This window comes from Crocodylus siamensis, chromosome 3 (assembly GCF_052110815.1).
Source record: "Crocodylus siamensis isolate JL-2025a chromosome 3, ASM5211081v1, whole genome shotgun sequence".
Taxonomy (NCBI): Eukaryota; Metazoa; Chordata; order Crocodylia; family Crocodylidae; genus Crocodylus; species Crocodylus siamensis.
In genome coordinates, this window is record NC_143397.1 from 39650041 (window position 1) to 39669731 (window position 19691).

General features: G+C 42.1%; 1 protein-coding gene across 7 annotated transcripts in view; it reads left to right on the top strand.

The window, feature by feature from the left end:
• Positions 1–19691, top strand: part of XRCC4 (X-ray repair cross complementing 4) — a 400573-nt gene that overhangs the window by 79649 nt on the left and 301233 nt on the right. The gene's annotated exons all lie outside the window — the stretch shown is intronic.

Below are 19691 nucleotides of genomic sequence, written 5' to 3' on the forward strand. Positions count from 1 at the left end.
AGAATATGTACAAATATTGTGTGCGTGATACTGTTACTTTTCAAAATCTCCTTCGACATTCCTTCTATATTTTTATAAAGTGAAAAATTATCGTGACAGCGAGAAGAGCTGTTTTAACAACTAAAACTAGACTGAAGTTAAAAATACCTGGGCTCTTGGCATGACTAGTCCTTACACATATGATTAGAAAACAAAAGTGTGTTCACCAGGATAAAATAATCAGTGTACAATAAGAAAAGCAGTATCCCTATATTCTAAGATGTGCTGTGAACCTTGGTTTGTGTAATTACCAGGGCTGCTCTTAGAAGTCTTGAAAATGAGGGGGGAGTGTCACCGTGAATCTACCTAGCTCCTGTCATTTTCCAAGCTTGTAACAACATCCCTCAACAACTGCTTCCCTTTTACTGATTCTGGTGCAGGTAAAGTTATAGACAGTGGGGCCCATTTGTGATATGTGCTTAAGTTATTTAAGCACTCAGCTGTTGTTTGCTACATATAAGCAATAGCCAACAAATTGGGACTGGTATTGTATTCTGCAGCTGGACAGATTTATTCACAAATTCAGTATGCACATAAGAGAGTGCCATACTGTGGAGTTAAAACTTGCCCATCTCTCTGGAAAGTGGGGATAAATTTGTTGTTTTACTGAACATTCCAATTTATAATAGGATAAGATTAAAAGAAGCATTTGGTCCTCCTTTTGTTTGTGTTCTGACTCATAGTTTTACTATCTTTGGGTTTGATATACTTGAATAGACAAGAGAACATTTAAAGGCCTAAAGAGGTTTGCTACAAATCTCGTTTGTATAAATTTGCACAAGTACATCTGTAAAGCTGGAAATAAGGATATACCACATACCAGTTTCTTAGTTTTCTTTTATACCATCCCTGACATGGTAGCATGCCCTAAAATACAGGTGTGAAATGTATGAAATTTTATGTTCATGTAGTTTGCTACGCCTACATATTCATCTAACCTCCTAAGAAGGATGACAGGAGTATCAATAACGTGTGGCACATTGGGACATAACCTATATAGAAGCAAGGTCTGACAGTTTGCAACAGTAGATGATATGACATTTCAAAGAAACTCATTTGCTTTGAAATCCCATCCCCTGTCATCAACCCTAGATGCAAGCAGTGAACCTACGATGATGCCAGAAACCTGCAATAGGGTACCATGGATTGAATGTGGGTAACTACTGTGTTCTGGTGAGCCACCATAATTATAAATGTACGAATAGCACATGGAATAGTGAATTCGAAAAAAAAAAAAAAAATTCCTGCATCTTCCTGCCACTTACCAGCTACAAGAGTACATGGGGTGGTGCTTTATAAATTTAGTAGTGTGACACTGATAGTAGCATGATAGTGACACGGTTGAAGAAGTAAGTGTTGCACGTGGACTTAATAAGCATCTAATTAATTAGGGTCACTCAATGGGCGGCTTCCCTCTACAGTCCAGCAGCAAATGAAGAGGGGGTCTTTGGCCCTGAGATAGATACGCCCTGGTCCATCTGTTAACTACACCCCGTCAGTGCCATACACCTCACCTCCCCTCCAACAGTGGGAAACAGAACAAAACACAAATTAAATCACTGGCAGTAACACCAGATCCTAAGGGCTGCCCATTGCTCCTTCTATGACTATTCCTATCTCCCATTCTATAGGCCCCAGTTGCCAGCTCTTAAGCCTCAGCTAGCCTAACCTTGGCCTGGGGTCAGCCTACTATGCTCTTGGTGGGTCCCCTCGGTGCGTCTCCCCCACAGCTCTCCTTCGGGACCGTCCGCACCCTCTATGATCCCACCTGGTTGCATGATCTGGAGCCTGCCGCCTCTTCATATCTTCTGAGGGCTCCTCCAGGTCTCAGTGTTCCTCCACTCTTCTCGGCCTCCACACCTTGACCTTGCTTCCTCGTCTCCTGCCTTGCTGCTGGCGGCAATCTTCTCCTGAGGGATCCGGCTCCCTCCACCGGGGCTGCCGGCTGCAAGCCCCCATGCTCCCTTGCTCTGAGGGGACTTGGAGAGGAGTACTTCCTTCTCCGGCGTTCCTCCACCTCTGTCTCCCCTGGGGCTGCGTTCAGCTGCTTTTAAAGCCTCCGACTGGCTCCTGCCGCCGTGGCCATCAGCTGGCCGTAATTTTATAAAAACGCGGCTAACGAGCCGCTCGGGTCCCGCTGCCACTTCCAGTTTCACTGTGCTGCTCCCTGAAGGTAAGAACTTTTCTATTTGTTTTTCTTTCCTTTCTTCCCTGTTCCTGTTCCCTGGGTTCCTCCCAGGCTCCCTGGGATTTTCCCCTTGGCTGCTCGCCGGGACAAAGAGAAATTGTGAAAGATAAATATGGTGGGCCAGACAGGTGTGCACATGTGGTACCATTCCATCCTGACATGTTTATGCTGGGGTTACAATATGTTTGGAGAAGGCAGCTGGGTTGTTGCCTGTCATTCATTATAAAAACACAGAAGTTGTCATTTGTGTCTCTCATCTACCTTGGTCTACATGGTATTGAACTTGGGATGCCTCAGACATACAGTAAGCAAGGTGCAAGTTGATATATCGCATGAGACCGATGCAAATGATGGCAGCACATCATCATTGCAGCATTGTATGGTGCCTCTCAGCCTCATTATTACAGTGTGTACCTGGATACAGAACTATAGGTCAGTGACATGGTTAATGGCTATGAGTGACACTGTGTAGAACAGCAAGTGTCATTCCTTAAAACATTAATATATGTCTCTAAAGAAAATCCTGCTTATGTCAGCAGTTATAGTTGCTGCTTATGTCAGTCAGGCTTGCTGACTCAGGTAGGATGCTGTGCATTGGTCTGAATTATCCAAAAGAAAGGACATTTCTAGAACAACCATCACTGAAATATTTGGTATTGGATGCCAGATCAAAAGGGATCAAATTTTTAAATGTATTTTTAAAGTATCTGAATGCCAAATTAAACTAAAGATATTTATTAATTGCTCAGTAGGATTTTTAAAAGTGTCTCGATATCTAATTTGTGTTGATTCTAGCAGAGTTAGGCACTTCTGAAAATCCCCCTTGTAACCGTCGGGCTTTGAACTCGAGTGGCCTTTGCTCTACTGGTGGATGTGAAGCATCTCCTGGGTTCGTGTCATTGCCAGAGTAGCTCTCTTCTTCCTGTGTTGCCAACCCCATTTTCACCTGCCACACCTTGCTGTTCCTTGGTAGGAGGGGTCGGCTAATGGGCTGCTCGGTGGCCCGGGGTTCACCCGGTGGTCACTCTCAGGACTCCACCACTCCTACACCCTGGCCTCATGCCTCCTTCAGTGTGCTGCTCAGCTGTTGGCCTCGGCCTCTTTGTGCGGGGATAACCCTTTCTGCCTTTACATTTAGATGCCAGTGGCTTAAGGCCCTGCTTGCCTGTGAGGGCCTACCCCAGAGCCCTTCACACCTCCGTCCCTTCCTTCAAGGGTACATACAACCAAAAAGGGGAAACCCTACTGAAGCTTCTCTACAGCCCCGCTTCTCGGGCTCTCGTTCCTATCCCCTATGCCCCTTCATCCGGGGTAACAAATGTGCCAGCCACCATCAACTACTAAGCCATTCCCTGCCCCTTTCTCCTTTTCCCCGGAGCCTAACAGGGAGAGGATGCTTTTCTTCTTGACCCGTCGCCTCCAAGAACTGCTCCCATCCGTTCCTCAATCCAGTGGAACTTGGTGGCGATACCCACTCCGACTGCCAACCCCTTTAAGACTCTCCCGGAGTCTTCTCTCCCCATTGTGCTTTCCTCCACGCCTTGTCATCCCATCACTCCCACCTGTGTTCCGCTCTGCTTCCAGGTGCCGCCTCAGCTTTGCCTCTGTCCTGTGCAGGCTCCCATCAGGGTGCTCCACCCTCCACCACCTGTGTCTGCTCCTGCTTGCCAGGCTCCCCGGGTCCAGTGAGCAGGGTATTCTCCGCTGCTAGCGTCAGGCGCAGCTTCCTTCCCAGGCTATCCGTCCCCTTCGCAGCAGTGGCCGCCGTTTTTATTTCTGCCAGCCGGCGTCTGACGCTGACATCATTGGCCTGCTGTAATTGAACAAAAAGGCGGCTAACGAGCCACGCAGGCTCTTTCTTCTGCCCCGTGTGCATCCCGTCCCGAGCTGCCACTCGTTATTTTGACTCCTGGGACACCCCTGTACACCCATCTGCATCTTTAAATATCTTAATACCTTTAAGATATTGGACCTGCAAGTCTTACATTATTTGAAATCTTGACTTGAAGGACAAGGCCAGGGATGTTACACATCTTTTAAAAGAAGACTGTACGAGGGTAGTCCTTCACTGACAATTTTGTTTCTTAAATGAACAGCCTTGCCCTCCGACTTATATTGTTTTGTGTTAGTGCTGGTAAGGTTATGTGGACGTATATGTGCATGTGTGTAGCCATTACTGTGCTACATCTATGTAAACATGAAGTGACCCTCATTAGATCAATCATCTTTTTGTCTAGATGTCTGGTACCTTTCTCTGTTATTTGGATATGGGAGATTTTAGATGACTCTAATGGATGGAAAAATATAAGCAATATATTAAATAAATATACTTCATGCCTGAAAGCTTGTTTTCTATTTCTCCCAGTTGGTTCCATAAAAGATAATGTCAAAAAATCCCAACGCTTGCTTTTCACACATATCCTGGACCATTACAGCTACAGCAGCACACTAACCCTACTACAGTAAAAGCTCTGTTATCTGGCATCCCCCAGGAATGGGGGATGCCGGACAATAAAATATGCCAGTTAATTGAGCGGCTTTGACTGCCGCTTCTCCCGCTGCATCTGGGGCATCCCGCTGCCCCTCCCACCGCACTGCTGTCCCTCCCACAGGCCCAGCATGCCCTGCACAGCCTGTTATGCCCCCAGGCTGTGGGGGCTTGGCAGTGCAGGCTGCTTTGTCTTGGGCCATGGGGGCTCAGAGAAACCGGAAGTGCCAAGGCGGGCACTTCCAGTTTCACTTTATCTTACAAGCCGGCATGCCAGTTAGTAGAGATGCCAGCTAACAGAACTTTTACTGTACTTGCTATTTTATGAGCGCTGGGCCTTTAAAACCAAATATTTAATTAATGATTAGATAAAATAATTTATTTTTCATGAGGGGTTTTACTGGTATTCTGTAGAAAATAGATACATTTTATTGCCACCGTGTGACACGGGTTACTAAACAAGGCAGATCTATAGTCAGACTTAGTAAATGGCAGTTCTTATGTTCTTAAAGAAAGTTTTCCATAAAAGGAACAAGATTTAGCTAAATTTTGCTTTGTCTGTTGTGGGGAGAACCAAGTGGCCTAGAACAAATAGGTACAATCAATGTAAGCTTAGGTTCAAATGTTCTCTTAACCCAGCACTGTGAATAATAAGGCTCAGATGTTATCTTCTTAGCTACCTATCTGGTAAACAGGTCAATCAATGCTGGTCATAGATACCAGGGAAGCTGTAGGTAATAAGTGTGCGTAAGCCTAAATTGTGTTATAGACTAGATCCTGGTATGTATGTAGGCTAGCATGTTGTAAGATGATAGCATGTTGTTGCTGGCCAAAACACCATATATTGTCGGCAGTACTGTTTAAATAGCTCCTTTTTAACAACCCCAGAGTACGTGAGGCCCCAGAGCAGCATTTAAAAAATAAAAGCACTAGGGACCAGATAATTGTTTAAATTCTAAATATTATTACTTTGTTTTGCTTTAAGGAGCAAATTAAAAATTACCTCAAGGGCATGGATTTTATTCTAAAGATAAGGTTTACTTAGTTTCTCTTCCTGACTCTGCACCTGAGTTGTGAGTCTGCACCAGGTTTGATAACAACATAAAGTGCTTGAGTTTTTTAAATGCAAGGAAGATTATTAGAATTAACTAGCGAATTGCCCATCAAGAATGTTGGGGGGAATGGGGCCGAGCCCCGTGTCCAGCCCGGTGGTCTGGCCCCACTCCCTCCTACTTACCCCCACCACTCTGGATCTGGCTGCGCTCCACCCCCTGCCTGCCGCTCTGGGTCCGGCCCTGCTCCACCCTCACCCCTCCGTTGCTCCAGGTCCAGCCCTGCTCTACCCCCCTTGCTCCATGTCCGCCGAGTCCATATCTGTCTCCCTCCCTCCCTGTCCACCAGTTCCTACTCCCTGCTGGCTGTTCTGGGGGCCGTTGGGCCTGGGTGTCCAGGGAGCACTGCCATTGTGATCCCCACTCCTTTCACCCTCAGGCACAGAGGCGGCAGGGAAGCCCCCCTGCTCAGGCGCCTGGGGTGTGTTTCCTGCTGCCACAAACTTCCCTGGCAATGGTGCAGACTTAGGCATGCGCAGCCTGGGCCATGCCACCAATCACTGCCCACCGTCTTGGTGGTGCATGCGCAGTTGGCCAAAAGCGTTACAGACAAGTAGACAGATGCACAAACAGACAGACTAAGCCTTTTATTATATTAGATTTTTACAGCTATTTCCATAATAGAGGTAGGTGCATTCCTTATGAGATACCTAATCAAGTAAATATTTTGTATAACTACATTTCACGTGAGCTGAGGAGAAATTAGAAAATAAGTGATTAAGTTATTTTTGTTTGTTGATCTGAGTAAATAGATCTAACTAGTTACCAGTGTATCTGATGAGAAAACTTGTTAAGTTAAGCAATTAGATCTTTTCATGATATGGATAAGGAGAGATGACCAGTATTACTCCTCCCTCAGAGACATCTTAGTAATGTTACAAAAGATTATTTGGTAAAAGGTACTGCAGAATTGAAAGTTTGGGAATTATTGAAACAATGCAAACAATCCTACATGTGCTGTACAGACTTGTAGATGAGTTTTCAATCTAACATTGTGTGAATGGGAGTCCCCAAACAGACCAGATGGATAGATCAGAGATGGTAAAAAAATATGGGAGTCTGATCTGTGATTGTGCAAGTGAACCAGTTACAGCAAAGACTGAGAACTTTTGTGCTTCTGAGCAAGAACTTTGCCAAATTGCTTATTATCTTGGGAAAGGAAAATTAATGCAAGAGCAAGAGTGAGGCTGTATTTCCTATCACAAGTTGCATTTGTTTTTACAAATGAGGCAAATGATTATGAAAGGGATTGTTTGTTTATAGGTCTACAAAAGGATCTTAGAGGCCACCCTTTTCAACACAGTAGCTGGACAGGAAAGAGGGAGCACAGGGCTTTCCAAATGCAGTCAGCTGTGTCCAGTTTATGGTAGAAGCTTCACAAAAGTGAGGAAAGATTTGCATTGACTCTGAACAAATTAGAATGGGTTAAAAAGTTGTTAGAAGCAGAAAACTATTGTGTTGGTGTATATTAAATGTTGCTACTTAGGAAAATGAGTCTTGAAATAGAAGTAATGCATAGAGTACAATTTTTTAAGTTTGGGATTGTCTGGGTGGAAGTAGTGACTTTAGTGAGTGCCATTCATCATAGAAAATAATTTGTTTCTTGCCTGCTTTTTTATTTCCTTAGATAGACTAAAGTCTCCTTGGTATAATGATAAAGGAATTCTGAAGTCCTGGTGCTTGGTAACCTACTGTGGATGCATTTATAGAAAAAATGATTTTTTTTCCTCCTGTATTTTTAAAATCAAGATATACATTTCCTTGAATAAAAAAAGATTAAATTTATGCAACATCTCTATTAAATCTTCTCTACTATAGCAATTTAGTATTGCTCAATTATTAAAGAAATCACAAAAGAGTTTTCTAAAAATCATGGGACTTAAATGGGAATTTTAAAATACATGCTTTAAATCGAACATTATATTATGATGTTGTCTGCTTATTTATGGAAACCAAATAAAGAGTAGATTTAGCTTTGTATAAGCAAGTTTAAAAACATTTGAAATGTTAATTTAGCCCAGCAAATACAAGCAAAATAAAAAAAAAGATTTCACTGAAAGAAAAAAATCCCTGTGAAAATTCTTAGTGCCCAAATGGCATTGCAAACAAAGGACACTGTATTATGAGACTTTAGTTTTTACTGAGCCTAGATTTTAATGTATGATACAAGTATGTTATTGGTTAAGTAATATGATTCTGATCACCTTAAAATTTGGTTTGGATGAGATATAGGGCAGGGGTAGGCACCCCCTGGCACAGATGCCAGAGGGTGGCATGTGAAGGCATTTTACTTGGCACATGCCTTGGAGAGGATAGTGGGAAGGGGCTGGGGCTGCACTACCACAACAAGGATTGAGTCCCCCTCAGTTCCCCTGCCATCTATCTTGGCACACCAACATCTTACAAGTCAAGGATGTGGGTGTTTTGGGCACTGCCCAAAAATGTTGCCAACCCCTGGTGTAGTGTTTCCTCTTCTTGCAAAAACACTTTCCAGATGTATAGCTTGAAAATGCTTTATTATGTTGCACTATTAGTCATACAAAAGTAATTATGTAAAACAAAATTACAAACAAAAATGATTTGAAACAAACTTATAAATGGTACTGCCTGTTGCCAATAAATTCAACTCAGTTTGATCCCGGCAAACTTTAAAACTACTGTCAAGAAACTGGGGGGGGGGGGGTTGTGGTTAGGGAGCCCCCCCTGCCTTGTGGGCCTCCTCAGCTATCCCAGCTAGGGTCTTGGGGGGAGTTGGGTTGGATCTGTGTGATGGGGAGGTGCTGCTGGCTTGGATTTGCAGCAGCCTGAGCTGGGGTAGAGTGGGGAGGAACAGAGCCCCTCCCCACTGTACCAGTCTGGCTTGGCTTCCCCTTCCCCAATCCGCAGCTGAGGTAGCTGGGGGTGCGGGCTCTGTTCTCCCACCCCTGCAAACTCTGGCTGTGGTAAAACTGAACCGGCAGCTATGTGCTGCTGCTGTCAGGAGGCTTGGGCAGGGGTGGGACTGGAGCTCACCTACTATGCGGCCCCAGCCTAGCTACCCCTGCTGAGTTCTTGGGGGGAGCTGGGCAGGACCTACGAAGTGATGGGGCTCAGTTTCCCCCTCTACCCCAGCTCCAGATGTGCAGCCAGGAGGCTGCTGCTGTTAAATGGCTCATGTGGGGGAAGGGAGCCCCCCTCATCACATGGACCTGGCCTGGCTTCTCCCAAGACCTCAGCAGGGGTAGTTGTTGCGGGGGGAGATGTATGGTGTGGGGTATGTGGTGCCTCCTCTAGTGGGAAGGGGCTGAGGACAGGGGCACTCCAGCACTCTCCTGGGAAGCTGCTGGAGTGCCCCCTCCTGCTGGCCAGCGCCAGTGCAGGCAGGCTCTGAACGCCTCCCCCCCCCCGGTGTAGTACCTGTTGGGTTCAATGGTGCTCTTAATTATGGCACTTTTCTGTAAAGTGCCATAGGTAGAGTGCCTCCCTAGCAGGCTGGCTAAACATCTGTATGCACTCTAACACAAGTCACTTTTCACTGTGGGTGTATATACTAGTGGGTTACGCTGATTTAACTACGCCTATGTAAATAATGCAGTACAGGCAAAGCCTTAGACACAGAATTTCACCTTGTCCCATCATCTGAGAAGATGATGGGAAAAGGAAAGGTAGCTGTATAACCTAATTGTCTTCAATAGTTACTCATAACTAGTTTTGCCACATGGAGGTATTTTAACCCCAGATGACTGTATATACTTAGTTACACTGCAGCTACTTTTTAGACATCCATTATATATCAGGGAATTCTGTTATTCATAGATTTGTTAGGGGCTGGAAGGGACCTTGCAGATCATCAGGTCCAGCCCTTCCCCCCGCCCGCCCTCCCTCCCCACTGTTCTAGGCAGTATTAAAGGGAGCTAAATAGTATTAACAGTATGTAATCTACTTGATTTTTAAAAAAATATGAGTTACCAAGCATTACAGCGATCATATCTCCAGCTAATCTCTTATGGTTTTAAACTTATATAGTCTATGTTTATACCCCTCTTGGCTACAAAAATTGCCTTATTATCTACTATCTGTAGAATATACCCAGGTGAAAAACAAAAACATTACATTACATGAAATTTACTGGATCAGATTCTGTATGGTGGTGGTGTAGCAGTACGTGGCTTGTCCATTGGTCTTTAACTCCATTTGTATCTGATTCTGTGTACAGATAGAGCCAGCTTGAAGTTTTGTTGAGACATGGTATCATTAGAAGGCCCTACTGTTTATAGGGGTGTTGATGTACATATATACTTAGCCAGCCTGCTAGCACTGTAAACTGGCTGAGTCAGCTAGTGTCATTAGGAGTTTAAAAAAAGTAAGGCAAGAAGCTAATTTTTTGTAACGTTGTATGTATGCGTTTAACTGCAGGGTAAACCAGGAAACAGCAGTGTTTGCATTCTGCATATTAAATAAAGGTTTTTTTCAATATTCAGCTTTAAGTAGCAGTGTGACAAATTTGTTACACTACATCACATCATTTTAGGGCAAAAGTTATCAATTCTTTTTGCAGCTTTATATTTTTCTCTATAGAGTACATGAGAAATAAAAACTATGTCCAGATAGAACTTACACTAACTTAGCGAATTGCTTCATTTCACATTAGTTTAATATTATAAACAGATACTGATATATCCTTTCAGATAATAGGAAGTTTATCTAGATTTATCTAATTTGACCCTAATGTAGGCCCATTTGGCTTTGGAAAAGACTCAAATTCAGTTAAATCCCCCTTGAAGTTTGTTTTATTTGAATAATATGAGAGCCCTAGAATGTTCTACAAAAATGCCAAAATTACCTGCAATCTTCTTTCAAAAACTTCCAGTTTTCTTCTTTTTTAATATATATTTATGCCGTTACCACTTTATAACTGTTTGTGTAGTAAATATTTATAAATGAACAGTAAACACAACTTTCAAAACTAGATGTTTGTGTCCCATATAATTGTGTTGTTTAGAGATTTAAAGAATACATTTCAATAACTTGTGGCTGGTAGGGATATTGAAGCAATCTTATGCTATATTCTCCTAATGAGTACCTAACTACGCTCCTCAGTTCAAGTCAAAGTGGCAGTTTCCCATTGAGATGCCCCTGCTGTGTCTTTGATGCATTGTTGGATTGCACACTTCTTTTCACTACAGTGCAATTCAATGTTCCTTAATGCTTGTGAAGGAAAACTAACATTGAAGAACTAGCATCCTTGAGTAGACCCCCTGCTTACTATCCAGTGTCTTGGGGGATTTTAGCGAGAGTGGGGATAATTTTTTTTGTTAGATTGAGCTCTGTATTATGTTAAAAAAAAAATCTGAGGGTTACTGAGATTGTTGTATGCAGAACTCTAGCAAAGATTTTTTTTTCCCTTATTCTTAGAAGAAGATGAAGTCTTTCATTATTACTCCTCTTCCTTCCCCCCTTCTCTGCAAACACAAACAGAAAGTGACCAGATATGGGGTACTGGAAATATGGCAAAGGAAAAGAATCCTGTTTTCTTCTTTGAAATGACAGCATAGCATACTGTTCCAATATCAGTGACCTTCTGGTATAAAACCTTGCTTTTTCACTGAGCTCCAACAAGATAGACCCCTGGGTGCACACATGAACCCAACTGTAATAATTTTTAATTACAGAACTGGGGCCTCAATGCCATGTTATTCTGAAACACTACTGAGTAATCTGTGGTGATCTGTTAATCTATTGTTAAACAAATTTCTGCCAGACCTCAAGAGAACATCCTAGTTCTGTTTTTAAAATTGTCATTTGATTTGTCATTTTGCACTGAAAGTGGATATCTCAGCTGATGTAAAGGTTTTCATAATTTTATTTCCATGTTGGCAAGATAAAGTGAAAATAATTGCTGTGTTTAAATTAGTAAATGAAGTAGTATAAACATATTGTTCTTGAAGGAATCAGTTGCAGTCTTATTCATTCTCTAAAGATAAAATGGAAAAAAAGCCATAACAAGGCTTGCATTAAGTGGATAGAAAGAGTAATGCAGATATGTTCTTCAAAGAAGATGCCTTAGGAAATCATTTATAAAGATAAACCAATTTAAAAACCAGATCTATTTTTTCGATTAATCTGACAGACATCGAGAAATTAAAATAATCCATCACCAGAAGCTTCATAAAGTTCCATCTGAAGAATTGCAGGGGAGGGGAGCAAATGTCAGCCTCTATATTTATGCCTTAAGGCGGTCCTACTGAGGTGACTTTTTTGATCAGACTTGTTTTCAAGGTTGCTAGCTCAATTTTTCAGTGCTCTTCAAAAGTCTTAAATATCGTATTGTGCCTGTCAGTATCTTGAGACCATTGATTAATACATGTCTGTTTAAATATATTGTAGATTAGGCAATGTTACATATTTTTCCTGATTTGTTTAGATTTTTTTTGATTGATTGATTCAAGATAGTTTAACAGGCCACTTCTCCCACATGGACAGATCAAAATTCCATGCTGGGAGTGGCTGCAAAGCTGGTAGGACTAGGTGGCAACTAGGGTCTCTATCATACACTAAATTAGTGATTCTCAACCAGGGTGCTATGGCACCCTTGGATGCCTTTCCAGGGTGCCACACAATGTTAGCACTTCTAAGTATGAAAGTATCATTCACAAGATACATCACAAGATAAATCACCATAAACAAGGCTTCATGTAGGAATCCATAGTGTTAAAAACTTTTTGTCCTGTTGTGGGCTTTTTGGGTACAGACAGAAGTGCTTCTTCATTTTCAGCAATCCCTCAAGGTTGAGAATGATTGTCTTATTTGTATGTCTGAAGATGGGTGATGATGCCTATCTGAGATTGAAAGACTACTGCAGCTCAGACATGTGTTTCCATGTGGGGTTGGTAGTACTGGATTCTTGATTTGGTCTGTAACACACTGTTTCTTCTGCTCCTTTTCCATCTCCTGTTGTTGTGAGGTTTCAAAGTTCTGAAATTCCTGCGGCAGACTCTTCCTCCATTTGGAGCAGTCCTGAGCAATAGTCTTCCATGAGTTGATGTTACAGGTTTTCAGGTTGGCCTTGAGGATGTCCCCGAAGTGCTTTCTCTGCCCTCCTCTTGAGCATATGTTTTGGGTGAGCTTGGAAAATAAAATTTGTCTTTGGAGTCTGGAGTCAGTTGTATGGATGACATGGCTAGCCCAAAAAAGTTGATGGGTGATCATTGCCTCCATATTTGTGGTGTTTGCTTGCATAAGGACACCAGCGGCGCATCTGTCTTCTTACTGGATTTGAAGGATCTTCCGCAGGCAGTGTTGATGTTAACAACTTTAGATGTCTCCTGTATGTTTTCTGTGTCTCAGCTCTGTACAGCAAGGTGGGGATCACAACTGCTTGATAAAAGTGAGCTTAGTTTAGGATCTGATGTTGTGATCTCTGAACACCCTTTTCTTCAGGTGTCCAAAGGCTGCACTTGTGGATTTGAGGCGACGTTGGATCTCTTTGTTGATGCCAGCCTTCTGTGAGAGATGCCTTTCAAAGTATGGGAAATATGCAGTGTTCTCGAGAGTCTCATCATGGATCTGGATTACCGGAGCTGGTGACTGTTCATTAGGAGCTTGTTGGTAGAGGACCTTTGTCTTCTGAATGTTAAGTGTCAGTCTTATTTTTTTTGTATGCCTTGGTAAAGACATTGGCCGTTGCCTGAAGGTTTGCTTCCCAGTGAGCACGTGCTACAGCATCATCACTGTACTGGAGCTCGATGATTGTGGTCCGGGTGGTCTTGGTTTTGCCTTGGGGTCAACTGAGGTAAAACTGCTTAACATCCATCCAGTAGTTTTGCCTCCACTCTGGCTGGAAGCTTGTTGGTGGTCAGACGTAGCATTGCGGCAAGGAATATTGAGAAGAGTGTTGGAGCGATAACACAGCTTTGCTTAACTCCTGTTTTAAACTCAAAGGGATCTGTGATGGATCCATTACTGAGAACCACTGCTCACGTACCATCATGGAGCAGGCAGAGAATGGTCTTTTTAGGTGCAGACAGAAGTGCAGCTCTATAGGAAGTGCTATGATTTACATCGATTCCCGGGCCCAACAGATGTTCACTGTTGGGTCCTGGTGGTTGGGGGATTCAGCTGCAATCTGGAGCTGCTGCAAGTCTTCAGCCACTTTCTTAGCCCTGCTCCTCCCCTCTCTCAGCTCTGCCAGGTCTGTCTTCAGAATGGGAGTTGGGGAAGGGAGTGAAGGGAGTTTGGTCTGGGGTTTTTTCACCTGGCATTTTGGGGGGAAAGAGCGGCTCCAATCCATCTGCCCCACTCTCCAGTGCTGGTTGAAAAAAATTCCAGACCAACTCCCTCTACTCGCTCCCTTCCCCCACCCCCCTCCCATTCTGAAGATGGTGCCAGGAGCTGGGTTGAGCTACATCAGCCCAGTCCTGATCCCTGCATGCACAGACAGATGTTACTGAATGTGCTGTGTTTTGGAGTGTCATCTGACTCCTCATACAGTGAGGTTTCAGTTTGTCGCAGGATCAGGCCCTTTTAAAACACTCTGAAGCCATGCAGTTGTGTTTGGTCATGGTTGTGGAGTACTTTCAGGGGCCAGATTGGGCTAAAATCGTCACTCCTGTCTGCGCCTTTTGAGTTCTTTGCAATAGAAGAATTGCACTCTCATCTGTAGTTAAAGAGTGAGTGAAAACTAGGAGCTAGCTTTTTCCAAGGGCTGTTTTGAGTCTAAAATGGTTGAGAACCACTGCAGTAAGTGTGCATGAATGGGCTTCATTGCCAATATTTGTGCTTGCATCAAGTTCACTGAGGGAGAATGGAGAACTATAATTTTCTCCTCCATCTTTTAGGGAACATAATTTATTTAGATGGATATTTTTAAATGATCTACTTCTGAGACCATTTTTTGCTACTCAGAGTATTCTGCTTCATTTGAGAATAAGGATGTAGCAGCATTGATCTCAGCTTAGTTTGGAGTGTCCTCAAACTGAGCAATGTGGGTGCCTGAGATTGATATTCCCTGATGCATGTGAGCCAATATAAGAAACATGAGAACATGTTAAAATGAACTTAGGATGTATGCCTTTTCTTTCTATTTTTAAAATTCCAAGTGCCAGTTCTATGTAGACAGCTTCACCTTCCATAGAATTATTATTGCTAGAGAAGTAGTGTTCAACTTTGAAGCTAATATTGTGATTGCAAGATTTAAGGTAAAATTTCCCAAAATATCGTGATTCCATTGTCAAAAGTCAGAAATTGACTTAGATTTTCTGAAAATCAGGCTTCCAAGTTACCTTTGAAAACTTAGGTTTCATAAGGATGTTTGAAAATGCTTGGTGTTATTCATTAGCATGGCTGTTTCTTAATTTGATAACTGTGAACAGAACGTGCAGTTTTCAGTCAGTGTTCTTGACACCAGTGTTACATTCCACTAGATCTAGTATTGCCTTAGATCTAGTATTGTGTTAACCCAACAGCATTGTCTTATTTGGTGGGGTGGTTGAGATGGTAAAAGAGTGCTTTTATTTCTTTCCTTTTCTTATCTTCCTCACAATTTAATTTATTCTCATTTGAATGGTCTTTCCTATCACTTAATTGCTCCTTGCTTTTTCTTTCTTTTTCTCCCTCCCTTCTTCTGTATCTCAGCCTCTTGGGGTATAGGTTGCAGCAGTGTTGGTCTAAGGACATAGGCAGCCAAGGTTCTTTGGGTAAAGTTGATATCTTTTATTAGCTATAATCTAATAATATAATATTAAATAAATCTTTTATTTATCATTTTAGTTGGCCTAATAAAAGATGTTAAATTTACCCAAAGAAACTTGCTTGCCCTTGGGTCTGGGCACTTGATGTGGCTGACAATAACATTTCATATTGCACTCTTCTGAGGATAGAGAAACTGAGAATATGTTAGAAATGTTGACTAGATCTAAATAATTCCTGGCATTTGAGTCCTTGTCTTCCTCACACAATGCAGTATACAAGGGGGACAGTTTTATATGAGGGTAGAGGTATGAAGTTGCGTGATTTTTTTTTTTTTTTCCCTCCCTTTTTCCTGACTTTAGGAGTCTTGTGTTCTGCTTCCATTCCTTCACCACAGCTAGCCAGCTTCTGTCTTTGCCTTTCCCTAGACCTGTCGTGTTATGATGGCGTATAGAAGCATTTTTCAACCAGGGGTGCCGCCACATCTTTTGGTCTAGGGACAGAAGTTACACAAACTAGTTTAAATGATCAGAAATGGGTTTCTGATCAACCTGTAACAGAATATAAGTTCAGTGTACATAAATCAGTTTCAAAACGGCCAGTTTCAACCTGGTTGAATGTAGTATCAGAGTTAACTGATTTGGGTCAAACTGGTTTATGGAATTTCTATCCCAGACCCCTTCCTGGTTTAAGTTAAACCAGAGTCCTCCAGCATCCCAGCATGCTTTGCAGCCCTGGGCTGGGCTGTGCTCTCTGCTTCCAAGAGCAGGGCTGACCCTACCCCTCTGCTGTCTAGCTCGAGCAGGGGCGTGAACATGGGCAGACACATCCCACTAAGGCAAAGTGGGCAGGGAGGGGGTTAATTCCCCCCCTCCCCCCCCCTCACAGCCTGGGTCTGCCTGTCTACAGGTAAATGGCAGTAGCTGGGGCTGGCAGATCCCAGCTGTGGTCCCTGGGACAGAAGGGACAGAGGGAGGAATTAACCCGCTTCCTGCCCCTTTCGCCTTAATGGGGCCATGCTGGGACAGTGTCTGGCCATTCCCCTGCCCCCACTGCTGTATATATTAGTTTTTGAAACTCGGTATCCCTCTGGTCCCAAAGTTATGGAGGAGTGCCTCGAGTCCAGTGAAGTTGAGAACACCTGGTTTAGATGCAGTTGTTATGGGGCAGGAAAGCGGGTTTCCAAGGGCATAAAAACCCTGAGAATTTTTTGTTTGTTTGTCTCTTTTAAATAGGCTCATTTGGAGCTATTTACAAAGTCCCATTTTATGGAGTGTAGGGCAGGGTAACAGAAACACTTGAACAATGATCATTTTAGGAGCACTGCCAGATTTTTAAGGAAGCTTGCTAATTAAGTAACATTATCTGACTCTTAAACTCATAAATTGTGGGTTTCTTTTCATGATTACTTGTATCATTATGCTACCTAGGAATGTTCTTACTGCTCTTGATATAAAGAATAAGGAAGAACAAAGTCTGGGAGACTTTCTTGATGAGAATTACTGAGCCCTTAAGGAAGATTGCTTTTAGAATAAAATCCTAATCGAATGCAGCAAATCTTGTGTACACTATAAACCAGTGGAGTCTGTCAAACCACAATACATTACTTGGGCAGGTTGTGCAAATTGTATGCATGTCCCTTCCTGATCACTATGATAATCTGTTGATATTCTGACATGCTGATTGCTGCTATCAAAGGTCTTTGTTCCTATGGTTGTATCTGTGTGAGCAGCCTTCAAGGGCTTCGCTGAGATCCATCAAAGTCAATCTATTGATGAAAGATTATCTTGTGGCATTTGGTCCTTAGTTGATAGTAGACACTTCTATATTAGACTATTAAATTATCCAATCAGCTCCATATATACAATTGCACTGTTTGATTTGTTTCCTTTTATCTACAGCTGCATTTTAAATTATTGATGAAATCAATAGATTCTGGCACTTTTCACATATAAAAGCGGAAACATGAGAGGATGATCAATTTTGACTTTATGCTGTATAACCTGAGATATATCAGTTAAATCTTCCTTGCCCCTTCTCATTTAAAAAAGGGGAATAGTCCTCATTCTCAATAATCTCTCTTTGGCTCTGAAAAAAATGTGCTCAAATTCAACATGAAAGGTTAATACTTGGATCTGGAAGGACATTTAAACAGAATAGTGTAGTTAGTGGGATTTTTCCATGCTTTTAATGCTCTTTTTCTCCATTTAAAACTGTAGATTCCATTAATCCACAGTGATTTTCATGGAGGAAAAAATGCTCTTACGACTTGCAGCAAAAGAAATTTCTGTCAATACAGCAAAATCGATTGCATTGCCTTTGCCTTCTGTCCAGCCAGAAATAACACAAATTAATGGCATATTTAAATCATTTTCCTTTTTCTGTCCTTGTTTTAATACCAAAAAGTGTGTTTATAAATAAATAAATATAGTATTTGTTGCAGTGTGCCTTTTTTGTCTTTCTAGGTAAACCCATTCAGTGGGATTTTGTTCTGTCTTGGAGGAAAATCTCGACTCATTTTCATCCCATGGTGAAACCAAACAATGGCATGAGGGATTAAATGATAGATTTCAATAGAAGTATGTGTCTATGATAATCTTTTGTTCTGAAATCACTGAAGAAGAACTTATTTTTGTCAAAAAGACAGCACTTAAGTTAATTGCTCCATTAGAAAGATACACTAGCTCTTTCTGAGCCTTCCATGTGTAGCTACTGAAGTTTGAAACACCTGCAGCAAAAGCAATCTGGGGAAAAAAGCCATTACTCTACATGAGGAAAAATAAAAAGCTCAAGTTCAAACTATTATCAATGACACTGTGTTAGATAGCTGGAGCAGACCTAAGAGAGTTGGCTACTGCTCCATGTAGTAGTGCTATCCAAAATATCATACAAAAATCTTTGTAAACTAATTTAAAAAGTGTCTTGTTTATTCATAGGCAACTGTGTATGGTATTTGTTCAGAGAATGGACTCCAATCAATTGCAAACCAGCCAACAGCTGATTTATCCTCAGAAAGAAACATTGCCTAATATAGATCATAAAAGCCAAACATCAATGGGACAAAGTGCTAAAGATAAACAGCTCAATCCTCAACTGTTCAGGCTTCTCAATAAAGCTACTGATTTACAAATTTGGGGTGGGACTCAACTGTTTCCACCTGCAGGCTAGTTTTAGGTCCTTGGCTCTTTTACATGGTGAGGTGCTGATATGTAGTTCGACCTTCAGTGCCCCTAGGAACAAAACACTGGCTTTCTTATGGCCCTAATCAATCAGTTCTTCTGAAGCTTTTCTTTTTAGTAATCAAGGGAGAAAAAAGAAGACTGACTGCTCTCATTTTACAGAGATGGTGAATGCAGAGAGACTACAGAGAGTGTTATTGACTCTCTAAAGGCATACCAAGGTACTCTGCCATTCTGCCTGTAATTGACTCATAGTTGCTTATTATACTGAATCTCATTTCAGTGTAAGGGTTTAATTTCAGTAACTTACGCTGAAGTGGTGCTATGAAACAGTTGATACCACATAAGCAGTACTTTTATGACGCACTTTTTGATAAGCTTCCATGGACACAACACTATTATTTAGCAAGGGTATCAGAGTTCATTCCTCAGCTGATCATTTAAAACTCTATAAATATTATGTTCTCCATGAGGTACAAAATGTTAAACTGTTGTTCAGAGAGTCAGATCTTAACCACTTTCCTATATTTTTTAATTGTTTCCCCTATCAGTAGTGTTTTCAGTGACAAAATATAACCCGCAACATATTCAAATTAAAAAAAAATATTGGTAGTTGCAAACATTTGGATTATCTTGACTGCTTGACTTGTGAATTGTCTCTTGTAGGGCTAAGTACTCAATTTCACCAATGTCATTGGCTGTACAATTATTTCACCCTACCTGAGGTTCTGATCTATATGTGAATCAGTTATAGAGAAGTAGTTATTTGTGTTAGTTCGGGTTACCATATGTCTGGGTTTTCCTGGACATCTCCTCCTTTTGGATTCTCCAATCTCAGTCTGGATGTTTTTTTTTTTTTAAATATGATCAAATGTCCGGGATTTTGGTCTGCTCAACTTCAAAGCATTTCCCAGCACCTCCTGTTTTGCCATAGCAAGGAACTGCTTGGGGCTGGGAGGAGGGTAATTGGAGGCAAGGTGCATGCACACATGGCTGGCATGTAGCCAGGTAGAGGGTGG